Genomic DNA, 23,387 nt, shown 5'->3' with positions numbered 1-23,387 from the left:
CCCGCTGAGTTTCTCCAGCTTTTTTGTGTAACCTCCCTTGAAATTAGTTTGTTTTAGGTTTTAGAAGAATATTCTCAATAACCCAAAGGTAGACTCAAATGCTGGAGAAACTCAGCGGGTGAGACAACTTTTCGGCACTGAATCCCGATCCGGTCCACATTGTTGTCGGCTGTTCACAATTAAAGACATTCTTGCCATAGAGGGAGTACAGAGAAGGTTCACCAGACTGATTCCTGGGATGTCAGGACTTTCATATGAAGAAAGACTGGATAGACTCAGCTTGTACTCGCTAGAATTCAGAAGATTGAGGGGGGATCTTATAGAAACTTACGAAATTCTTAAGGGGTTGGACAGGCTAGATGCAGGAAGATTGTTCCCGATGTTGGGGAAGTCCAGAACTAGGGGCCACACAGTTTAAGAATAAGAGGCAAGTCTTTTAGGACCGAGATGAGAAAATCATTTTTTACACAGAGAGTGGTGAATCTGTGGAATTCTCTGCCACAGAAGATAGTTGAGGCCACACAGTTCATCGGCTATATTTAAGAGGGAGTTAGATGTGGCCCTTGAGGCTAAAGGGATCAGGGGGTATGGAGAGAAGGCAGGTATGGGATACTGAGTTGGATGATCATATTGAATGGCGGTGCAGGCTCGAAGGGCCGAATGGCCTCTACTCCTGCACCTATTGTCGATGTTTCTATGTTTCTCAATAACGCAGATCCTCAAGTCTAGGAAATACATTGGTGCATATCTTTCTTGGGAGAAATACAGCAGGGAAACAGGCCATTCGGCCCACTTTGACCATCGATCACCCGTTCTATGTTATCCCACTTGCTTATCCACACGCTACGCACTATGGGGCAACTTACAGAGGGCAAATTAACCTTTGGGGTGTGGGAGGAAAAACGAACAACCCAGAGGAGACTAATGTGGTGACAGGAAGAAAGTGCAAACTCCACAAAGACAGCACCCATGCTCAGGATCGAACCCGGGTCTTCAGAGTGGTGAGGTGGGCACCTCTACCAGTTGTTCCACTGTGCCATCCTGAATTGAGAAATCATCCAGGTTTTCCATTTCAAAATAAAAATAAACACAAAAGCAGCTGCACGTTCTATTTTTGCATTCAAAATTCAAATCAGTCCAAACCCATATCAGACCAAATCCTACATTTACCTTCCACAGATGCTGCCTGGCTCACTGAGTTACTCCAGCACTTTGTCTTTTGCTCAAGATTCCAGCACCTGTATAGGGCTCTGTGCTGAGACCACATCTGGAGTATTGTGTACAGTTTTGGTCTCCTAATTTGAGGAAGGACATCCTTGTGATTGAGGCAGTGCAGCGTAGGTTCACCAGATTGATCCCTGGGATGGCGGGACTGTCATATGAGGAGAGATTGAAAAGACTAGGCTTGTATTCACTGGAGTTTAGAAGGATGAGGGGGGGCATCTTATAGAAACATCTAAAATTATAAAAGGACTGGACAAGCTAGATGCAGGAAAAATGTTCCCAATGTTGGGCGAGTCCAGAACCAGGGGCCACACACAGTCTTAGAATAAAGGGGAGGTCATTTAAGACTGAGGTGAGAAAAAACGTTTTCACTCAGAGAGTTGTGTGAATTTGTGGAATTCCCTGCCACAGAGGGCAGTGGAGGCCAAATCACTGGATGGATTTAAGAGCGAGTTAGATAGAGCTCTAGGGGCTAGTGGAGTCAAGGGATATGGGGAGAAGGCAGGCACGGGTTATTGATAGGGGACGATCAGCCATGATCACATTGAATGGCGGTGCTGGCTCGAAGGGCCGAATGGCCTCCTCCTGCACCTATTTTCTATGTTTCAATGCAGTTCCTTGGCTATTGAGCACCTTATATTGTGCTAATTATTACCTTGATGCTCCCCAGATAATATTCTCCAGTTTGTATTCCCCATTCCTAGGTTCCCCTCTTTGGGGAACTTGACATCCAGTACACACATGGCAGGAACACAATCCTTTTAGTTTAGTTAAGTTTAGAGATACAGCGCGGAAACAGGCCCTTCGGCCCACCAAGCGATCCCCGCACACTAATACTATCCTACACAGGCGAGGGACAATTTACATTTAAGGAACGTGCAAACTGAGAACGTGCAAACTCCGTACAGACAGCACCTGTAGTCAGGATGGAACCGCCCCGTCCCACTTAGGAAACCTGAACGGAAACCTCTGGAGGTTTCCGTGCGGTTCCCGGAGGTTTTCGTCAGTCTCCCTACCTGCTTCCACTACCTGCAACCTCCGGCAACCACCTGCAACCTCCGGGGAACCGGACGGAAACCTTGGGTGGGGCGCAAAGTCTCCAGAGATTTCCGTTCAGGCTTCCTAAGTGGGACAGGGGCATTAAGGCAGCCACTCTCCCACTTTATATATGTTTTTCCAGCATTTATTTTACCGATTAATTTGCAGGAGTTAAAAGTTCTCATGAATATTGTTCCCGATGTTTGGGAAATCCAGGACAAGGGGTCACAGCTTAAGGATAAGGGGGAAATGCTTTAAAACCGAGATGAGAAGAACTTTTTTCACACAGAGAGTGGTGAATCTGTGGAACTCTCTGCCACAGAGGGTAGTTGAGGCCACACAGTTCGTTGGCTATATTTAAGAGGGAGTTAGATGTGGCCCTTGTGGCTAAAGGGATCAGGGGGTATGGAGAGAAGGCAGGTACAGGATACTGAGTTGGATGATCAGCCATGATCATATTGAATGGCGAATGGTGCAGGCTCGAAGGGCCGAATGGCCTCTACTCCTGCACCTAATTTCTATGTTTCTATGTTTCTCCCCTTCTATCGGTTCCTCTCTCAGAAGAAAGACTTGAATTTTTTGATGGCTTCTAAAAACAATGAAAGTATCGGAAAAACTCATCAGCGCATGTGGAAAGGGAACTAGAGTCGACGTACGAGGGGTTTCAACAACTAAGTTACAGAAATAGGTTGAAGGGCCAAATGGCCTCTACTCCTGCACCTAATTTCTATGTTTCTATGAATATTATTTGATGCAAACCACTTATTTCTCTTACCAACTCGTACATCCCCTGCCTACCCTCCCTTCACCGTTTTTTATATAGATTATTCCTTTGAGCTTGATTGATCCTTTTAATTTCTTATCTTTATCTGTGCGGGTTCTAATTCTGTCGTGCTTCTTGCTGTCATCACCTCTATTAAGCACTCCCACGCTAGCAGCCTTTGTTTCTTCTCTTTCTTCTATAAATAGGGGGTCGCGGTGGTGCAGCAGGTAGTGCTGCTGCCTCACAGCGCCAGAGACCCGGGTCCCATCCTGACTACGGGTGCTGTCTGTACGGAGTTTGCGCATTCTCCCCGTGACCTGCGAGGATTTTCTCCGGGCGCTCCGATCTCCTCCCACACTCCACGCAGAGAGTGGTGAATCTGTGGAATTCTCCGCCACAGAAGGTAGTTGAGGCCACACAGTTCATTGGCTATATTTAAGAGGGAGTTAGATGTGGCCCTTGTGGCTAAAGGGATCAGGGGGTATGGAGAGAAGGCAGGTACAGGATACTGAGTTGGATGATCAGCCATGATCATATTGAATGGCGAATGGTGCAGGCTCGAAGGGCCGAATGGCCTCTACTCCTGCACCTATTTTCTATGTTGTCCAAAGATATACAGGTTTGCAGGCTTGGTAAATTGTACAAAATCGTGTGAGTAGGTTAGTGTTAGGGGTGGACATTAGTTAGCATGGACTCTGTGGGCTGAAGGGCCTGTTTCTGCTCTGTATCACTAATGTCTAAACATGTTATACTTCAATACTGAATTCAATAGACAATAGACAACAGGTGCAGGAGTAGAGGCCATTCGGCCCTTCGAGCCTGCACCATTCACCATTCAATATGATCATGGCTGATCATCCAACTCAGTATCCTGTACCTGCCTTCTCTCCATACCCCCTGATCCCTTTAGCCACAAGGGCCACATCTAACTCCCTCTTAAATATAGCCAATGAACTGTGTGGCCTCAACTACCTTCTGTGGCAGAGAATTCCACAGATTCACCACTCTCTGTGTGAGAAAATGTTTTTCTCATCTCGGTCCTAAAAGATTTCCCCCTTATCCTTAAACTGTGTGTGGCCCCTTGTCCTGGACTTCCCCAACATCGGGAACAATCTTCCTGCATCTAGCCTGTCCAACCCCTTAAGAATTTTGTAAGTGTCTATAAGATCCCCCCTCAATCTTCTAAATTCTAGCGAGTACAAGCCGAGTCTATCCAGTCTTTCTTCATATGAAAGTCCTGACATCCCAGGACTTTCGTATGAAGAACCACCTTACCTCACCGCTGGATGTTGTTAAGGTGGGTTTGACATCTGTTCTAATTCTGCTGTCACTCCCACACTTCTCCTTCATCGCAGCTCACTCCCCTCTCCCTCTCCCCCTCTCTCCACTTTCCTCTTAATCCTGCGTTATCCCATGCTGCCTGATCAGAATGCTTCACGAAAGGCATCATTATGTCCCGTCATGCCCCAATAACACTTCAATAGCAACTGTGCAAATCGCACAGCGGCCTGTCACCAAAACATCAGCTCTTGCAGAGACACTAATCCCCCTGATCTCCATCCCGACCTTGGTCTTTGTATGTGAGCTGTAGGTTCGGTGATGAATCCCGATCCGGTCCACATTGTTGCCTAATCTGAGGAAAGACATTATTGCCATAGAGGGAGTACAGAGACGGTTCACCAGACTGATTCCTGGGATGTCAGGACTTTCATATGAAGAAAGACTGGATAGACTCGGCTTGTACTCGCTAGAATTTAGAAGATTGAGGGGGGATCTTATAGAAACTTACAAAATTCTTAAGGGGTTGGACAGGCTAGATGCAGGAAGATTGTTCCCGATGTTGGGGAAGTCCAGGACAAGGGGCCACACACACAGTTTAAGGATAAGGGGGAAATCTTTTAGGACCGAGATGAGAAAAACATTTTTTTTTCACACAGAGAGTGGTGAATCTGTGGAACTCTCTGCCACAGAAGGTAGTTGAGGCCACACAGTTCATTGGCTATATTTAAGAGGGAGTTAGATGTGGCCCTTGTGGCTAAAGGGATCAGGGGGTATGGAGAGAAGGCAGGGATGGGATACTGAGTTGGATGATCAGCCATGATCATATTGAATGGCGAATTGTGCAGGCTCGAAGGGCCGAATAGCCTACTCCTGCACCTAATTTCTATGTTTCTATCAGCTATGATCATATTGAATGGCGAATTGTGCAGGCTCGAAGGGCCGAATGGCCTACTCCTGCACCTAATTTCTATGTTTCTATCAGCCATGATCATATTGAATGGCGAATTGTGCAGGCTCGAAGGGCCGAATGGCCTCTACACCTGCACCTATTTGCTATTGACATCACCACGGTCCTTTGACCAAAGGTTTGATATTAAAACATGGGGAAACGCAAAGGTTTTGACAATGAACTCGGTTATAGAGAATGTATTAGAGAGAGGGGGGGGGATTAAAAGCAGAGGAGGTGTTGGGGTGAGAATTCCTCAAGTGGCTGAAGGCTCGCCTACCAGAAGAAGCAAGGAGTCTTGAAGAGGCCAAGTTTCATTCACACCCGTCCCGACCCCTCTAGTTTATGTCAGCCACTCTCTGAGTTGCGGCCTCGCGGCGCCTGGGACCCGGGTTCGATCCCGACTACAGATGCTGCCTGTACGGAGTTTGCACGTTCTCCCCGCGACCGGGTGGGTTTTCTCCGGCTGCTCCGGTTTCCCCCCACAGGTACGGGTTAGTTATTGTCCACAAACTGGCCCCTCTGTACATCCTCCCTCTAGTGTGTGATGGGGTAGAACTAGTAGTGGCTGGTGGTCGGCGCGGACTCTGAGGGGCCGAAGGGCCTGTGTCTACTGTGTAGTTGTGAATGCTCCTGTTATTTCTCTATCTCTGTGTGTGTGTGTCCTTTACTAGTGAACGCCGTGTCCTCTGCAACACGCCCTTCCTTTGTCTACCCCACACCTTTGTAGTCTAACCCCGTTCCTCTCACTTCCCGCTGCCCCACTCTGTCCTTCCCCTCTGCCTCTCAGTTCACCTTTCTCTCTTCTCTCCATTCCCCAGTCTTCCTTCACGAATGCTCCCGTTTATTCCTCTAATCCAGCTCTCTAATGATCCGCGCTTCCCCGAGTCGGCGCCTACATTTTGATTCGATCCACCATCACCTCTCATTCCCCTGGCGGGCCCTGTTCATCCACAAACCAGCCCATAGTCTCCCCCTCCCCGCCTCCGTCTCTATCCATCCGTCTCGCAATAACAAACACATTAAACAATCTATTACCACACAGAAGGAGGCCGTTCGGCCCATCGTGCTCGGTCTCTAGAGAGAAGCATTTGGTTGCAGTCCACCTGTTCGGGGTTTGCAAGTGGAGGAAGGAACTGCAGGTGCTGGTTTAAACCGACGATAGACACACAAAGTGCTGGAGTAACTCAGCGGGACAGGCAGCGTCTCTGGAGAGAAGGAATGGGTGACTTTTCTTCAGTCTGAAGAAGGGTCTTGACCCCGAAACGTCGCCCATTCCTTCTCTCCCAGTAGATGCTGCCTGTCCTGCTGAGTTACTCCAGATTTGTCGTGTCTGTCTTCGGATTGTCCTTCAAAAATGTGGACAGACACACACACACACACACACACACTGACACACACACACACACACAGACACACCTATACACACACACACACACACACACACACACACACACACACACAGACACACAGACACACACACACACAGACAGACACACACACAGACACACAGACACACACACACACACACACACACAGACACACACACAGACACACACACACACACACACACACACACACACACACACACACACACACACACACACACACACACACACACACACACCTACACACACAGACACACACACAGACACACAGACACACACACACACACACACACACACACACACACACACACACAGACAGACACACACACACACACACACACACACACACACACACACACACACACACACACACACACACACACACAGACACACACACACAGACACACAGACACACACACACAGACACACACACACACAGACACACACACAGACAGACAGACACAGTCTCTGGAGAACATGGACAGGTGACCTCTCGGGTCAGAACCCTTTCTTCAGACCTATCCACGTTCTCCACAGAGATGCACCACTTTAGACAATAGCCAATAGGTGCAGGGGTAGGCCATTCGGCCCTTCGAGCCAGCACCGTGACTGAGTGCCTATCAATCTGCAGTTCTTTGTATCTCCGCTTTGTGCCTCCAATTCAATGTTTTTTTGGCCAAGCCGCTACTGAACCTTCTTCCATTTTTCTTGCACCGACCAGCAATTTGATTTGCACCGTGTATTTCACACAGTCTCTCTCCCTTTCCCTTTGTTCCTGGACCTTCCCTCCCCTCCCTCCCCAAACCCCAGCCCCCCCACTCAGACCACTCACCCTCTCCGCGCTCCTGCCGCTCTCTGGTGCAAATCCTCTTGTGTATTCCGATTGTCTCCATCACCTCCTCGATCCTTCTCTGCTAGAGGGGCCGGCACACGGCGTCGAAGCATCGCCCCCCCCCTCTCTCCCTCTCCTCGTCTACTCTCCCCCTCCCCGACCAAGAGCAGGGTTGAGGCAAACAATGGGGCGATTCAAGATGAGGAACAAACCACTAAATCAGCCAGCCAGGCCTCGACTAGAGCTCTTCCCGTTCTCGCAGCGTCCAGTTTCCATTTTCCTCTATCAGCTTCTGGAGAAAGGGCAGTGAGGGGCTGGTGTAGCTCGGTCTCTCTCCCCACCCCACAGTATATTGTCCTTCAATCTCCACCGGCCCTTCTCCGTCTCTCTTCTCTCCCTCGATCCCTTTCTCCCCTCCCCTGCAGCGGGACCCCCTATTCAACGTGGCTCGATCTGCCAGCCCTTTGTTAATGGAATAATCTCTTCATTGTCGAGTTATTAAGATTTCAAGTCACACAGCAGTGCGGGCATTCCGCGAACTGCAACGCTGCCTTTTCTTCCTTGGTCCTGCCGATTTTACCCATCTATGCCTTTGCTCCTCTCTCTCTCTCCACCCCCTCCTCCCTCTTCCTCCCCCTCTCCCTCCCCCCCCCCCTCTCTCTCTCCCCCCCCCCCCCCCCCTCTCTCCCCCCCTCTCTCTCCCTCTCTCTCTCCCCCCCTCTCTCTCTCTCTCTCTCTCTCTCTCTCCCTCTCTCCCCCTCTCTCTCCCCCCCTCTCTCTCTCTCTCTCTCTCTCCTCTCTCTCTCCCTCTCTCTCTCTCTCTCCCTCTCTCTCTCTCTCCCCCTCTCCCCCTCTCTCTTCTCTCTCGCCCCCTCCTTCCCTCTCTCCCCGTCTCTCTCTCCCTATCTCTCTCTCTCTCCCTATTTCTCTCACCTCTCTCTCTCTCTCACTCCCTCTCTCTCCCCCCCCTCTCTCTCCCTCCCCCCCCTCCCCCCCTCTCCCCTTCTCCCACCCTCTCTCTTCCTCCACCCTCTCTATCTCTAGCCCCCCTCTCTCCCCCCCCCCTCTCTCTCCCCCTCTCTTCTCTCTCTCTCCCCTCTCCCCTCTCTCCCTCTCTCTCTCCTCTCCTCTAAATCAACGCTCCCAGGTCACAGTCGGCAGACACACAATCCTCCCTCCCCCCTCTCTCTCCTCTCCCTCTCTCCCTCTCTCCTCTCCCCTCTCTCTCCCCTCTCTCCCCTCTCTCTCTCTCCTCTCTCCCTCCTCTCTCCTCTCTCCTCTCTCCTCTCTCCTCTCTCCTCTCCCCTCTCTCTCTCTCCTCTCCCCTCTCCTCCTCTCTCTCTCTCCCCTCCTCTCTCTCTCTCTTCTCTCTCTCTCTCCTCTCCTCTCTCTCTCCTCTCTCTCTCCTCTCTCTCTCTCCTGTCTCCTCTCTCTCCTTCTCCCTCTCTCTCTCTCTCCTCTCTCCTCTCCCCTCTCCCTCTCTCCCTCTCCCCTCTCTCTCCACTCCTCTCTCCCTCCCCTCTCCCCTCTCTCCTCTCCCCCCCCCCCCCTTTTAACCTTCAATTAAAACCCCGCTTGCTTCCCAGTAACAGGTAGAGACCGCCTCTCCTCCTTGCCCCTCTGTCCTACACCCAAACCAATCCAATCTGGAAAGCTGGAGAGAAAAAAAGGGAGTGTTTTAAAAAAATAATCTCCCTGGATGTCCGACTCGCGGTGGATCTGTTACAATTTTTCTCCAAGGGGAAAATAACTGTGTGGCCTCTTCGATCAGGCGAGACTGAGGAAGGGGTTTTCCTTTCTCTCTGAGCCTCGAATCAATGTGTGTGCCTCTGTCTCTCTCTCTCTATCGTTCGCTCATTATTTTTTCCCCCTCTCATATCAGTACATGAAATCCAATGATATTCCAGGCCACCGTTTCCCGGACAGTGGCCAATGGGATGAGCAGGGTGGATATGAGACACTTGTCCTTCCATTCACGGCGACACCTTCTTCTAACCTCCCACCTTTTTAATGGAAAGCAATAATTTAAACCAACCCCCCCCCCCCCGCCTCACATCCTTGCCTTGCGAAGCGAATTCATTCTCTCTCAGCTCCGTTTGTATTCGCCGTCAATTCCAGCTGCTGAACGCCCAATCTTAACGCCACAAGCGCTGAAAGAGCTGCCTCCATCGCTCAAATATAATGTGTAGGAAGGGAAACATAGACAACAGGTGCAGGAGGAGGCCATTCGGCCCTTCGAGCCAGCACCGCCATTCACTGTCCCATCCACAATCCCGTTCCTGCCTTCTCCCCCATATCCCTTGGTTCCGTTAGCCCCAAGAGCTAAATCTTAACTTCGGAGAAGGCAGGAACGGGGTACTGATTGGGGACGATCAGCCATGATCACATTGAATGGCGGTGCTGGCCCGAAGGGCCGAATGGCCTACTCCTGCACCTATTGTCTATAACTCTCTCTTGAAAAACATCCAGTGAATTAGCCTCCACTGCCTTCTGTGGCAGAGAATTCCACAGATCCACAACTCTCTGGGTGAAGAAGTTTCCCCCCATCTCAGTCCTAAATGCCCGACCCATTATTCTTAAAAGGAACTGCGCTGTATCTCTAAAATCTAAAATAAAAACGTCACCCCATTGAATGGTCCTTAAGCAAGTATATTGCCACAAGGACTCGGGTATATTTGGACGGGGAACCCGATAATTAGATTAGGAAGGAACTGCAGATGCCGGTTTGAACTGAAGATAGACACAAAAAGCTGGAGTAACTCAGCGGGACAGGCAGCATCTGTGGAGAGAAGGAATGGGTGACGTTTCAGGTCGAGACCCTTCTTCAGATCCAGCATTTTGTGTCTATCATTGGTGTAAATGCTATCTGCAATGTACATCACCATGGATCTCACAAGGCAATGTTCAATGTTCTTTCACACACAGAGAGTGGTGAATCTCTGGAACTCTCTGCCACAGAAGGTAGTTGAGGCCACAGTTCATTGGCTATATTTAAGAGGGAGTTAGATGTGGCCCTTGTGGCTAAGGGGATCAGGGGGTATGGAGAGAAGGCAGGTACGGGATACTGAGTTGGATGATCAGCCATGATCATATTGAATGGCGAATGGTGCTGGCTCGAAGGGCCGAATGGCCTCTACTCCTGCACCTAATTTCTATGTTTCTATGTAGGTCCCTTCGATGGTGGGGCGGTCAGTACTGTGATGGACCGGGCAGTGTCCACCTCTCCCTGGGCATTACTGAATGTACTCAAGTTTTCTGATGACAGGGGAGAAGATGGAACAGGCAGAAGAGTTGGCCTAAGGCCAAGATCAGATCAACTGTGATCCATGAAATGGCAGAAGAGAGGGCCAGCTTCTGGACAGGTGATTGATGCTGGTCTTGCTAACTCTGCCCATCTCCCATAGATGTTGTGTACGTGCCAAATAGAAACATAGAAACATAGAAATTAGGTGCAGGAGTAGAGGCCATTCGGCCCTTCGAGCCTGCACCGCCATTCAATATGATCATGGCTGATCATCCAACTCAGTATCCCTGTACCTGCCTTCTCTCCATACCCCCTGATCCCCTTAGCCACAAGGGCCACATCTAACTCCCTCTTAAATATAGCCAATGAACTGTGGCCTCGACTACCCTCTGCGGCAGAGAGTTCCAGAGATTCACCACTCTCTGTGTGAAAAAAGTTCTTCTCATCTCGGTTTTAAAGGATTTCCCCCTTTATCCTTAAGCTGTGACCCCTTGTCCTGGACTTCCCTAACATCGGGAACAATCTTCCTGCATCTAGCCTGTCCAACCCCTTAAGAATTTTGTAAGTTTCTATAAGATCCCCTCTCAATCTCCTAAATTCTAGAGAGTATAAACCAAGTCTATCCAGTCTTTCTTCATAAGACAGTCCTGACATCCCAGGAATCAGTCTGGTGAACCGTCTCTGCACTCCCTCTATGGCAATAATGTCCTTCCTCAGATTTGGAGACCAAAACTGTACGCAATACTCCAGGTGTGGTCTCACCAAGACCCTGTACAACTGCAGTAGAACCTCCCTGCTCCTATACTCAAATCCTTTTGCAATGAAAGCTAACATACCATTCGCTTTCTTTACTGCCTGCTGCACCTGCATGCCTACCTTCAATGACTGGTGTACCATGACACCCAGGTCTCGCTGCATCTCCCCCTTTCCCAATCGGCCACCATTTAGATAATAGTCTGCTTTCCTGTTTTTGCCATATATAAAATATTTCCAGATATCTCCTGTAGTCCCAACCAAAGAATATTATTTGGTGCGGTGTTGCAGAGCAGACACAGGTGAGGCAATGGAACCTCCGTCAGCTCTGCTTGAAGGGAGGAGAAGGATGTATTTGCTTGTGTTAGCGATCACACCCTCAGGGTGCCATAATTGCCCCAGAGAATCCCGTTGTTGCCCTTGAGGGTCCCATTACTGTCTGGTTGACTTGGGGCAGGTAATGGCCATAATATCTCAGTAAGACTTTGCCGTGGTCTCCTGGGGGCGAGTGCCTATTGCGGGAATATCGAAGCAAAGACGGAAAAAAGCTCTAAGAAAGAAAATCAAAGCAGAACTCTTCTAAACTGGTGTGAAGTTATTCTCCATCACACACGATTCAGAAACGGTTTCGGCCCATTGTTTACAAGTATAATCCTGATCTTCCAACCTACCTCGCATTTTTTTAACCTGCACTTTCTCTGTATTTGTAACACTGTAACACTATAATTTGCACTCTGGCGTCTTAGTCTTTGCACTATCTTTAGACATTAGACTTAAGAGAGACTGGGCGGAAAGTGACCCTTCGGCCCATCGAGTCCGCGCCAACCATCGATCTCCCTGTACACTAACTTACACACACACACACACTAGGGAAAAGTTTTACAACTTGCTGAAGCCAATTAACAAAATAACCTGGGGTTACACAAAAAAGCTGGAGAAACTCAGCGGGTGCAGCAGCATCTATGGAGCGAAGGAAATAGGCAACGTTTCGGGCCGAAACCCTCCTTCAGACGGAGATAACAAAATAACCTGTTAACCTGTATATCCATATCTAGCGAGCAGCACTGGAAATTGGAGGAACAGCACCTCATATTCCGCCTGGGCTGCCTGCATCCTGGGGGCATGAACATCGAATTCTCCCAATTTTGTTAGTCCTTGCTGTCTCCTCCCCTTCCTCAGCCCCCCTGCTGTCTCCTCCCATCCCCCAGCCTTCGGGTTCCTCCTCCTTTTTCCTTTCTTGTCCCCACCCACCCCCGCCCCCGATCAGTCTAAAGAAGGGTTTTGGCCCGAAACGTCGCCTATTTCCTTCGCTCCATAGATGCTGCTGCACCCGCTGAGTTTCTCCAGCTTTTTTGTGTAACCTGTACATCTTTGGTGTGTGGGAAAAAAACCGGAGCACCCGGAGAAAACACACGTTTATTACCAACAATAAAACAATTTCATCATCCTATCGGCAGGAGTTATTATGGGAGTAAAATGTACTTTCCCCCCAATCAACAAATCCCATCAGAACAGAATGAAACTCCTGCACTCCTGACATTCTGTGTTTGATGCTATTTAGTTTCTGCAATCAATGGTTAACAGGTTAATCGGGGTCAACTCAAAGAAATAATTGGATATTTTTTTTAGCAACTGCGGGTTTAGATCATGCACAAAGCACTTTACAACTAATTGTCATGTTGGCAACACACTGGCCAATCTCTACACAACCAACACCAATGTCTAAACTAATGTCCATTGTGTCATGTTGACCAAACAACCTCATGCTCCCTGAAACACTAACCACATCACATGTTACATTCATTTCAAGAGGTGGATGGAGCCTTGGTTTAAGATCTCATAAGGAATAGGAGTAGAATCAGTCCATTCGGCCCATCAAGTCTACTCCGCCATTCATTCGTGGCTGATCTATCTCTCCCTCCTAACCCCATTCTCCTGCCTTCTCCCCATAACCCCTGACACCTGCACTGATCAAGAATCTCATCTCAATGTCAACAATTGACACCCAGACTGGGGTGTCTGAACAAGGGTCCCGACCCGAAACGTCACCTATCCATGTTCTCCACAGATGCTGCCTGACCCGCTGAGTTCCTCCAGCACTCTGTGAAACGTCACCTATCCATGTTCTCCACAGATGCTGCCTGACCCACTGAGATACTCGAAGACTGTGGGAAAGGTAACCAATGCAGGTTCTCCACAGATGCTGCCTGCCCCGCTGAGTTACTCCAGCATTTTGTGTCTATCATCATAATGAACCAGCATCGTATCGGGCCGAAAGTCTTCTGGAAATAGGCAACGTTTCGGGCCGAAACCCACAAGGGTTTCGGCCCGAAACGTTACCTATTTCCTTCACTCCATAAATGCTGTTGCACCCGCTGAGTTACTCCAGCACTCTGTGAAACGTCAACTATCCATGTTCTCCACAGATGCTGCCTGACCCACTGAGTTACTCCAGCACTGTGTGAAACATCACCTATCCATGTTCTCCACAGATGCTGCCTGACCCACTGAGTTACTCCAGATTTTTGTGTCTATCTTCAGTTTAATGCAAGATCTGCAGTTCCTTCCTACACATTTCAATTGGACTAAACCTGGGGATATATATCACAACTTTTCATTGCCAGTTTCTCAATGTTTCCTCTGTTCTGTACATACAGGAATTGTTACAAGTCTTGGTACTTATAATTAGTAATTGTTGCTGCACACTTTGGTGTGATTGGCAACTCTGCAGTTTGATTATGAGAGGAACTATAATAGTTTGCTCAAAAGTGCAATGGTGCTATCCGTGTCTACGTCAGCTTTAGATTCAGCGCGGAAACAGGCCCTTCAGCCCACCGAGTCCGTGCCGACCAAAGATCACACACAGATCAACTTTAGGCTGTGCACGCCATACGCAAGAAGAACATTCTCCTGCCTTCTCCCCATAACCCCTGAACCCCATTAATCCTGCCTTCTCTGCCCCATAAACCCCGGACAGGCCCGCACTACAAGTCCATCAAGAAAATTTTTCTATCTCTGCCTTACCATAACCCTCCATCCACCATGACCAATTTATGGCCTGAACCGCCTCCACCACTTCCACTGGAAGCTCATTCCACACCGCTACCCACTCTCTGAGTAAAGAAGTTCCCCCTCATATTACCCCCTAAACTTCTGTCCCTTAATTCTGAAGTCTGAGTATATCCACTGACTTGTGGCCTCCACAGCCGTCTGTGGCAAAGAATTCCACAGATTCACCTCCCTCTGGCTAAAGAAATTCCTCCTCATCTCCTTCCAAAAGGAACGTCCCTTTATTCCGAGGCTGTGTCCTCTGGTCCTAGACTCTCTCACTAGTGGGAACATCCTCTCCAGACCCACTCTATCCAAGGCCAGTGCAGGGCGGTTCACACAAGACGGAAGCGGGCAACCCCGGGGCTTGGTGTGCAGGCTTCAGCAACAAGGCTGTCTTTCATTGCGATGTACAGGAGCTCCGTGAAGAACAGAGAAAGCCCGAGCCTAGTTTAAGGAAGATTATTTATCATCCCACATGTGTACATCACACGGATGTGACAGTCTCGAACATAATGGTGAAAGATAACATCAAAGGGACGCTGATTAGTTGAGCAGGAACCTAACAAGAAATATGCAATAAGCAGTTACAGAATGTACCAACAAACAGCGAAGACACAGCTACTAATATAGGAAGGAGCTGCAGACACAACGAACTGCAGATGCTTGAGAATCGAAGGTTACACAAAAAAGCTGGAGAAACTCAGCGGGTGCAGCAGCATCTATGGAGCGAAGGAAATAGGCAACGTTTCGGGCTGAAACCCAAAGGAAATAGGCAACGTTTCGGGTCGAAACCCAAAGGAAATAGGCAACGTTTCGGGTCGAAACCCGGAAGGGTTTCGGGCCGAAACGTTGCCTATTTCCTTAGCTCCATAGATGCTGCTGCACCCGCTGAGTTTCTCCAGCTTTTTTGTGTGAACTGCAGATGCTGGTGTACAGAAAATGACACACAGTGGTGGTGCAGCGGGTAGAGTTGATGCCTCACTGCGCCAGAGACCAGGGTTCAATCCTGACTACAGGTGCTGTCTGTACGGAGTTTGCACCTTCACCCCGTGACCTGCGTGGGTTTTCTCCGGGTGCTCCGGTTTCCTCCCACACTCCCAAGACATGCAGGTTTCGTAGGTTAATTGGCTTATAGAGTGATACAGTGTGGAAACAGGCCCTTCAGCCCAACTTGCCCACACCGGCCAACATGCCCCATCTACACTAGTCCCACCTGCCCGCGTTTGGTCCATAGCCCTCCAAACTTGTCCTATCCATGTACCTGTCTAACTGTTAAACGTAAACTAAGTTACAGAGATAGGTTGAATAAGTTAGGTCTTTATTCTCTGGAGCGCAGAAGGTTAAGGGGGGACTTGATAGAGGTCTTTAAAATGATGAGAGGGATAGACAGAGTTGATGTGGACAAGCTTTTCCCTTTGAGAATAGGGAAGATTCAAACAAGAGGACATGACTTCAGAATTAAGGGACAGAAGTTTAGGGGTAACATGAGGGGGAACTTCTTTACTCAGAGAGTGGTGGCGGTGTGGAATGAGCTTCCAGTGGAAGTGGTGGAGGCAGGTTCATTGGTATCATTTAAAAATAAATTGGATAGGCATATGGATGAGAAGGGAATGGAGGGTTATGGTATGAGTGCAGGCAGGTGGGACTAAGGGGAAAAAAAAGTTGTTCGGCACGGACTTGTAGGGCCGAGATGGCCTGTTTCCGTGCTGTAATTGTTATATGGTTATATGGTTAAATGTTGGGATAGTCCCAGCCTCAACTACCTCCTCTGGCAGCTCGTTCCATGCACCCACCGCCCTTTGTGTGAAAAAGTTATGCCCATGTCCCACTTAGGAAACCTGAACGGAAACCTCTGGAGACTTTGCGCCCCACCCAAGGTTTCCGTGCGGTTCCCGGAGGTTTTGGTCAGTCTCCCTACCTGCTTCCACTACCTGCAACCTCCGGCAACCACCTGCAACCTCCGGCAACCACCTGCAACCTCCGGGAACCGCACGGAAACCTTGGGCGGGGCGCAAAGTCTCCAGAGGTTTCTGTTCAGGTTTCCTAAGTGGGACGGGGTCATTACTCCTCAGATTCCCATTAAATCTTTTCCCCTTCACCTTGAACCTGTGTCAAGACCAACTACTCTCCTCTGCACTACAAGCGATCCATATCCCTCCTTTCCCCAGAGTGATATCTTCAGTCAGGAACAAGAAAAATTATTGGTCGGTGCAAGAAAAATGGAAGAAGGTTCAGTAGCGGCTCGGCAAAAAATGAATTGGAGGCACAGCGTGTGGATACAAATAACTGCAGGTGCAGGTTTGTGTCAAAGATAGACACAAAGTGCTGGAGTAACTCTGCATCTCTGGAGAACATGGATAGGTCTGAAGAAGCATCGCCTGTCCACGTTCTCCAGAGATGCTGCCTGACCCGCTGAGTTACTCCAGCATTTTGTGTACATATACTGTTTTCACACATGTTCTGTTGCGCTGCTCCAAGTAAGAATTTCATTGTTGCGTTTCGAAACAGATGACAATAAAACACTCTTGTCTCTCGACTCCCTGCGTAACCATGTGCCAACCTAATCTTCCTCTTAAAAAGACCACTATAGAAACATAGACAAAAGGTGCAGGAGTAGAGACCATTCGGCCCTTCGAGCCTGCACCATTCGCCATTCAATATGATCATGGCAGATCATCCAACTCAGTATCCTGTACCTGCCTTCTCTCCATAGTTGAACTTGTTGTCCTAATAAATCTGCCAACACATTCCCTGTTTATGGCCAGACTTGCCAACGTACATAGCCATCGTTCTAGGGAGGTGAGCAGCTGGTGTTTATTGCAAGGTTAAGAGTCAATCACATCTTATTAACCTGCAAATAGACACAGAGTGCTGGAGTAACTCAGCGGGTCAGGCAGCATTTCTGGAGAGAAGGAATAGGTGAAGTTTCGGGTCGAAGTCTGAAGAAGTGTTTCGACCCGAAATGTCACCTATTCCAATAGACAATAGGTGCAGGAGTAGAGGCCATTCGGCCCCTCGAGCCAGCACCATTCGCCATTCAATATGATCATGGCAGATCATCCAACTCAGTATCCCATACCTGCCTTCTCTCCATACCCCCTGATCCCTTTAGCCACAAGGGCCACATCTAACTCCCTCTTAAATACAGCCAATGAACTGTGTGGCCTCAACTGCTTTCTGTGGCAGAGAATTCCACACTCTCTGTGTAAAACACATCAGACACTATCGTATGTGCCTCCACCACCAACCTGCCCCTTTAAACTTTGCCCCCTTCACCTTAAAGTTCAGCCCTCGAGACATTGGCAGTTCATTTGGCCATTATCACAGTGGGGCTAATTTGAACTTGCTGGGCACAAAACAGCTGCCCCGAGTCCACGATTATCTTACTTGACTGCTCGCTGAAATGATTTCATTGTCCGCAAAGTGCTTTGCGATGCCCTGAGGTCACCAAAGGGCTGTGTATAAATACAAGCACTTTCTTCCCATAAATACTCTCCCAAGCAGTATTTGCCGTTTGCAGATGAATCATTTTGAGTATTTTAATCTTACACGTGTCATAATTGGAGGAGAAGCAGGACCTTCCTGTTTTGTCACTGGTTCTCTCGGCAACTATAGAAACATAGAAATTAGGTGCAGGAGTAGAGGCCATTCGGCCCTTCGAGCCTGCACCATTCGCCATTCAATATGATCATGGCTGATCATCCAACTCAGTATCCCGTACCTGCCTTCTCTCCATACCCCCTGATCCCCTTAGCCACAAGGGCCACATCTAACTCCCTCTTAAATATAGCCAATGAACTGTGGCCTCGACTACCCTCTGCGGCAGAGAGTTCCAGAGATTCACCACTCTCTGTATTGAAAAAAGTTCTTCTCATCTCGGTTTTAAAGGATTTCCCCCTTATCCTTAAGCTGTGACCCCTTGTCCTGGACTTCCCCAACATCGGGAACAATCTTCCTGCATCATCCACAATCAGTACCCCGTTCCTGCCTTCTCTCCATATCCCTTAACTCTGCTATCCCTAAGAGCTCTATCTAACTCTCTCTCGAAAGCATCCAGAGAACTGACCTCCACCGCCCTCTGAGACAGAGAATTACACAGACTCACAACTCTCTGTGTGAAAAAGTCTCTTGTCCAGAGTAGGGGAATCGAGGACCAGAGGACATGGGTTTAAGGTGAAGGGGAAAAGAATTAATAGGAATCTGAGGGGTAACTTTTTCACTCAAAGGGTGGTGGGTGTATGGAACGAGCTGCTAGAGGGGGTAGTTGAGGCTGGGACTATCCCAACGTTTAAGAAACAGTTAGACAGGTACATGGATAGGACAGGTTTGGATGGATTTGGACCAAACGCGGGCAGTGTAGAGGGACTAGTGTAGCTGGGACATGTTGGCCGGTGTGGGCAAGATGGGCCAAAGGGCCTGTTTCCACACTGTATCTCTCTGTGACACTCTATGAGATTGAAGGCAAGGCTCTCAGTAACATTGTACCACAGTGGGAGTGGCAACGCTGGAACCACAGACTAGATTTGCAAGGAGCTCATGTGTTGGTAACATCCATCTTTCATACTGTTATATATCGGACACTCCACATCTATGCTTCTTGGCCAAAGCCTGCTCACTGCTCCCAGCTTCCTGAACTTGTTGTCCTAATAAATCTGCCAAAACATTCCCTGTTTATGGCCAGACTTGCCAACGTACATAGCCATCGTTCTAGGGAGGTGAGCAGCTGGTGTTTATTGCAAGGTTAAGAGTCAATCACATCTTATTAACCTGCAAATAGACACAGAGTGCTGGAGTAACTCAGCGGGTCAGGCAGCATCTGTGGAGAACATGGATAGGTGACGTTTCACAGAGTGCTGGAGTAACTCAGGTCAGCATTTCTGTGGAGAAGGAAATAGGCAACGTTTCGTGCCGAAAGTTTCGGCCTGGGCCTATTTCCAAGTCTGAAGAAACGTTGCCTATTTCCTTCGCTCGATAGATGTCACCTATTCCAATCTGTGGAGACATGGATAGGTGACGTTTCACAGAGTGCTGGAGTAGAGCGGGTCCATTTCGGAGAGAAGAATGGGGTGAAGTTTCCGAAGTCTGAGAAGTGTTTCCCCGAAATGCACCTATTCCAATAGACAATAGATGCAGGAGTAGAGGCCATTCGGCCCCTCGAGCCAGCACCATTCGCCATTCAATATGATCATGGCTGATCATCCCCAATCAGTACCCCGTTCCTGCCTTCTCCCCATATCCCCTGACTCTTTTAATCCAGGACAATTAACCTACAAACCTGTACGTCTTTGAAGTGCGGGAGGAAACTGGAACACCCGGAGAAATCCCACATGGTCACGGGGAGAACGTACAAACTCCACATAGACAGCACCCGTAGTCAGGATCGAACCTGGGTCTCTGGCGCTGTGAGGCAGCCACTCTACCCGCTGCTCCACTGGCCCAGTCGGATGCTTTGGACTGAAGGGCCTGTTTCTGCGCACTATGACTCTATTTCATTCGGGCATTGCTAACGCAGTACTAACACCACTGACCACTCGGTGCTTGGAGTCTAAAAGTTTTACCGGTGCACTTTCGAGTTCATTTTAAGATACTGTCATTTGTTTTTGAATCTCTGAATGGGCTCGCCCGCCTTACCTCTCTGAGCTGCTCCTGCCCGGTGCCTCAGGTCAGCTGGTCAGCTGCTCCTGGAGGTACCGAGGTCTAGTCGGAGGCTCAGAGGGGATAGAGCCTTCTCTGTTGCTGCTCCGGCACTCTGGAACACCCTGCCGTTGCACATCAGACAGGCCCCCTCACTGTCCATCTTCAAATCCAGTGTTAAAACACATTTGTACTCCCTGGCTTTTGACCATGCCTGAGGCTTTGCTTCTGTTTGTGGTGTTTTTGATGTTTCTTTATTTTGCATGTCTTTTCCTACTATTTCTTTTGATTGTTATTTTTGGTGTGTATTAACTTTTTTTTGTCAATGATTAGTGATGTACAGCACTTTGTTGCAGCTATGTTTGTTTTTAAAGTGCTCTATAAATAAAATTATTATTATTATTATTATAGACGGAAATGGGAGAAAAAAAGGAAATTAAAGAAATGCAAAGAATGAGAGAAAGAGGGCTGAATGCAAGTAATTAATTATGCAGTGAGGTAATTAATGCAAAGATCAATTCCCCACCTGATTGCAATTGTAAAGCATCTATCATCACCTCCTAAGCACTTGACAGCCAGTCAGGAATTGTCAGCAAGACGGCTTAGTCAATATTGGAGGCCCTGCAGCAGCCTGGAGCTCGCCTAGATCGGGTAACCGCTCACGACACAGACCCATGTTCCATCCTGACTATGTCACAATGTCATAAGTGATAGGAGTAGAATGAGGCCATTCGGCCCATCAAGCCCACTCTGCCATTCAATCATGCCGGTCTATCTCGACAATGTTCCCAAATGTTGGGCGAGTCCAGAACCGGGGGCCACACACAGTTTTAGAATAAAGGGGAGGCCATTTAAGACTGAGGTGAGAAAAAAAGTTTTTCACCCAGAGAGTTGTGAATTTGTGGAATTCCCTGCCACAGTGGGCAGTGGAGGCCAAGTCACTGGATGGATTTAAGAGAGAGTTAGATAGAGCTCTAGGGGCTGGTGGAGTCAAGGGATATGGGGAGAAGGCAGGCACGGGTTATTGATAGGGGACGATCAGCCATGATCACATTGAATGGCGGTGCTGGTGCTGGCTCGAAGGGCCGAATGGCCTCCTCCTGCACCTATTGTCTATGTTTCGATAAATAGACACAAAAAGCTGGAGTAACTCAGCGGGACAGGCAGCATCTCTGGAGTGAAGGAATGGGTGACGTTTTGGTTCGAGACCCTTCTTCAAAGTCTGATGAAGGGTCTCGCCCCGAAAAGTCACCCATCCCTCTTCAGAGATGCTGCCTGTCCCGCTGAGTTACTCCAGCTGTTTTGTGTCGATCTAAACATAGTACTCTGTAAACAATACTAAAATAAACGAGGGAAACTAGTTCAGTGCTGGAGAAACTTTAGCCGGGTCAGGCAAGGTTTTGAGTCAATGCCTTTCTCCGCACATTTCTTCAAGACTTATTGTGGGGGCTGTTTGTGATGTTATGTGGAATACTGCGTTTCAGAAATAGAAGCGCTCTGTGCAGTTTGGAAATGGCATGATCAACAAGTTGCAAGCATCGCTGAAGCTGTCGCTGGGATTTTGTCTTTGCTTTAGATCACTTAATGTTCAAAGGGATGTTCTTGTTATTTGTTCATTTCTGGGATCACACACAAAAAAGAGATTTAATGGAACAGTTTGAGCAACGAGGGATTTAAACAAAGGTTCATGCCGGAACAGGTAGATTCAGAGATTTGATTACTGTTTAATTTGGCTTAGTTTAATATTAGAAACATAGAAACATAGAAATTAGGTGCAGGAGTAGAGGCCATTCGGCCCTTCGAGCCTGCACCGCCATTCAATATGATCATGGCTGATCATCCAACTCAGTATCCTGTACCTGCCTTCTCTCCATACCCCCTGATCCATGGGATCCATCACTTTTTTCACACAGAGAGTGGTGAATCTGTGGAACTCTCTGCCACAGAGGGTAGTTGAGGCCACACAGTTCATTGGCTATATTTAAGAGGGAGTTAGATGTGGCCCTTGTGGCTAAGGGGATCAGGGGGTATGGAGAGAAGGCAGGTACGGGATACTGAGTTGGATGATCAGCCATGATCATATTGAGTGGCGGTGCAGGCTCGAAGTGCCGAATGGCCTCTACTCCTGCACCTAATTTCTATGTTTCTATGTTTCCCTTTAGCCACAAGGGCCACATCTAACTCCCTCTTAAATATAGCCAATGAACTGTGGCCTCAACTACCCTCTGTGGCAGAGAGTTCCAGAGATTCACCACTCTGTGTGTGAAAAAAGTTCTTCTCATCTCGGTTTTAAAGGATTTCCGCCTTATCCTTAAGCTGTGACCCCTTGTCCTGGACTTCCCCAACATCGGGAACATTCTTCCTGCATCTAGCCTGTCCAACCCCTTAAGAATTTTGTAAGTTTCTATAAGATCCCCTCTCAATCTCCTAAATTCTAGAGAGTATAAACCAAGTCTATCCAGTCTTTCTTCATAAGACAGTCCTGACATCCCAGGAATCAGTCTGGTGAACCTTCTCTGCACTCCCTCTATGGCAATAATGTCCTTCCTCAGATTTGGAGACCAAAACTGTACGCAATACTCCAGGTGTGGTCTCACCAAGACCCTGTACAACTGCAGTAGAACCTCCCTGCTCCTATACTCAAATCCTTTTGCTATGAAAGCTAACATACCATTCGCTTTCTTCACTGCCTGCTGCACCTGCATGCCTACCTTCAATGACTGGTGTACCATGACACCCAGGTCTCGCTGCATCTCCCCTTTTCCCAATCGGCCACCATTTAGATAATAGTCTGCTTTCCTGTTTTTGCCACATTAGTATTGTCAGTTTTTGCAGCATGCTTCACCCAGACAGTGGAAAGACTGGACATGATTACAATAAAGTTGTCCACAGTGTACAGATGCAGGGATGAAGGGAATATCGTTCGGTGCAAGGTAAATCCCGATTATAGATAGTCCGACAGTCTCCAATGAGGTAGATGGGGATTTTAGACTGATACTTTAGATTTTGGAGGTACAGCGTGAGAACAAGCCCTTCGGCCCACCCAGTCAGTGCTGACCAGTGATCACAACATACACTGTAGGGCCTGTCTGACTTGGCAATTTTTTAGGCGACTGCCGGCATCATTGACTGACCTATCGGGTGTTTCCTCAAACGTGGCAACATTTGTTTTTTTGTTGCCGCTGGGTTTTGAAATGTTCAAAACCTTTCTGCAACCCCGATACGACAGTCAA

The 23,387-nt window shown here is 48.4% G+C and overlaps 1 protein-coding gene across 2 annotated transcripts in view; it reads right to left on the bottom strand.

Moving 5' to 3' along the window:
- lrrc4ba (leucine rich repeat containing 4Ba) overlaps positions 1-23,387 on the bottom strand; it is a 98,710-nt gene that overhangs the window by 38,438 nt on the left and 36,885 nt on the right. Inside the window, exon 1 of one of the 2 annotated variants that reach the window (XM_055663417.1) lies at positions 7,473-8,075. The exons of the other annotated variant lie outside the window; for it this stretch is intronic. The gene's annotated coding sequence lies outside the window, so the exon portion shown is untranslated. Of the gene's footprint in view, positions 1-7,472; positions 8,076-23,387 lie in introns of those variants that run through there. 2 annotated transcript variants of the gene reach the window in all.

The sequence above is a fragment of the Leucoraja erinacea genome, chromosome 37 (genome assembly GCF_028641065.1).
Source record: "Leucoraja erinacea ecotype New England chromosome 37, Leri_hhj_1, whole genome shotgun sequence".
NCBI classification, from domain to species: domain Eukaryota; kingdom Metazoa; phylum Chordata; class Chondrichthyes; order Rajiformes; family Rajidae; genus Leucoraja; species Leucoraja erinaceus.
Note: the sequence above shows the minus strand (reverse complement) of the source record. Positions and strands in the feature narration are given on the sequence as shown.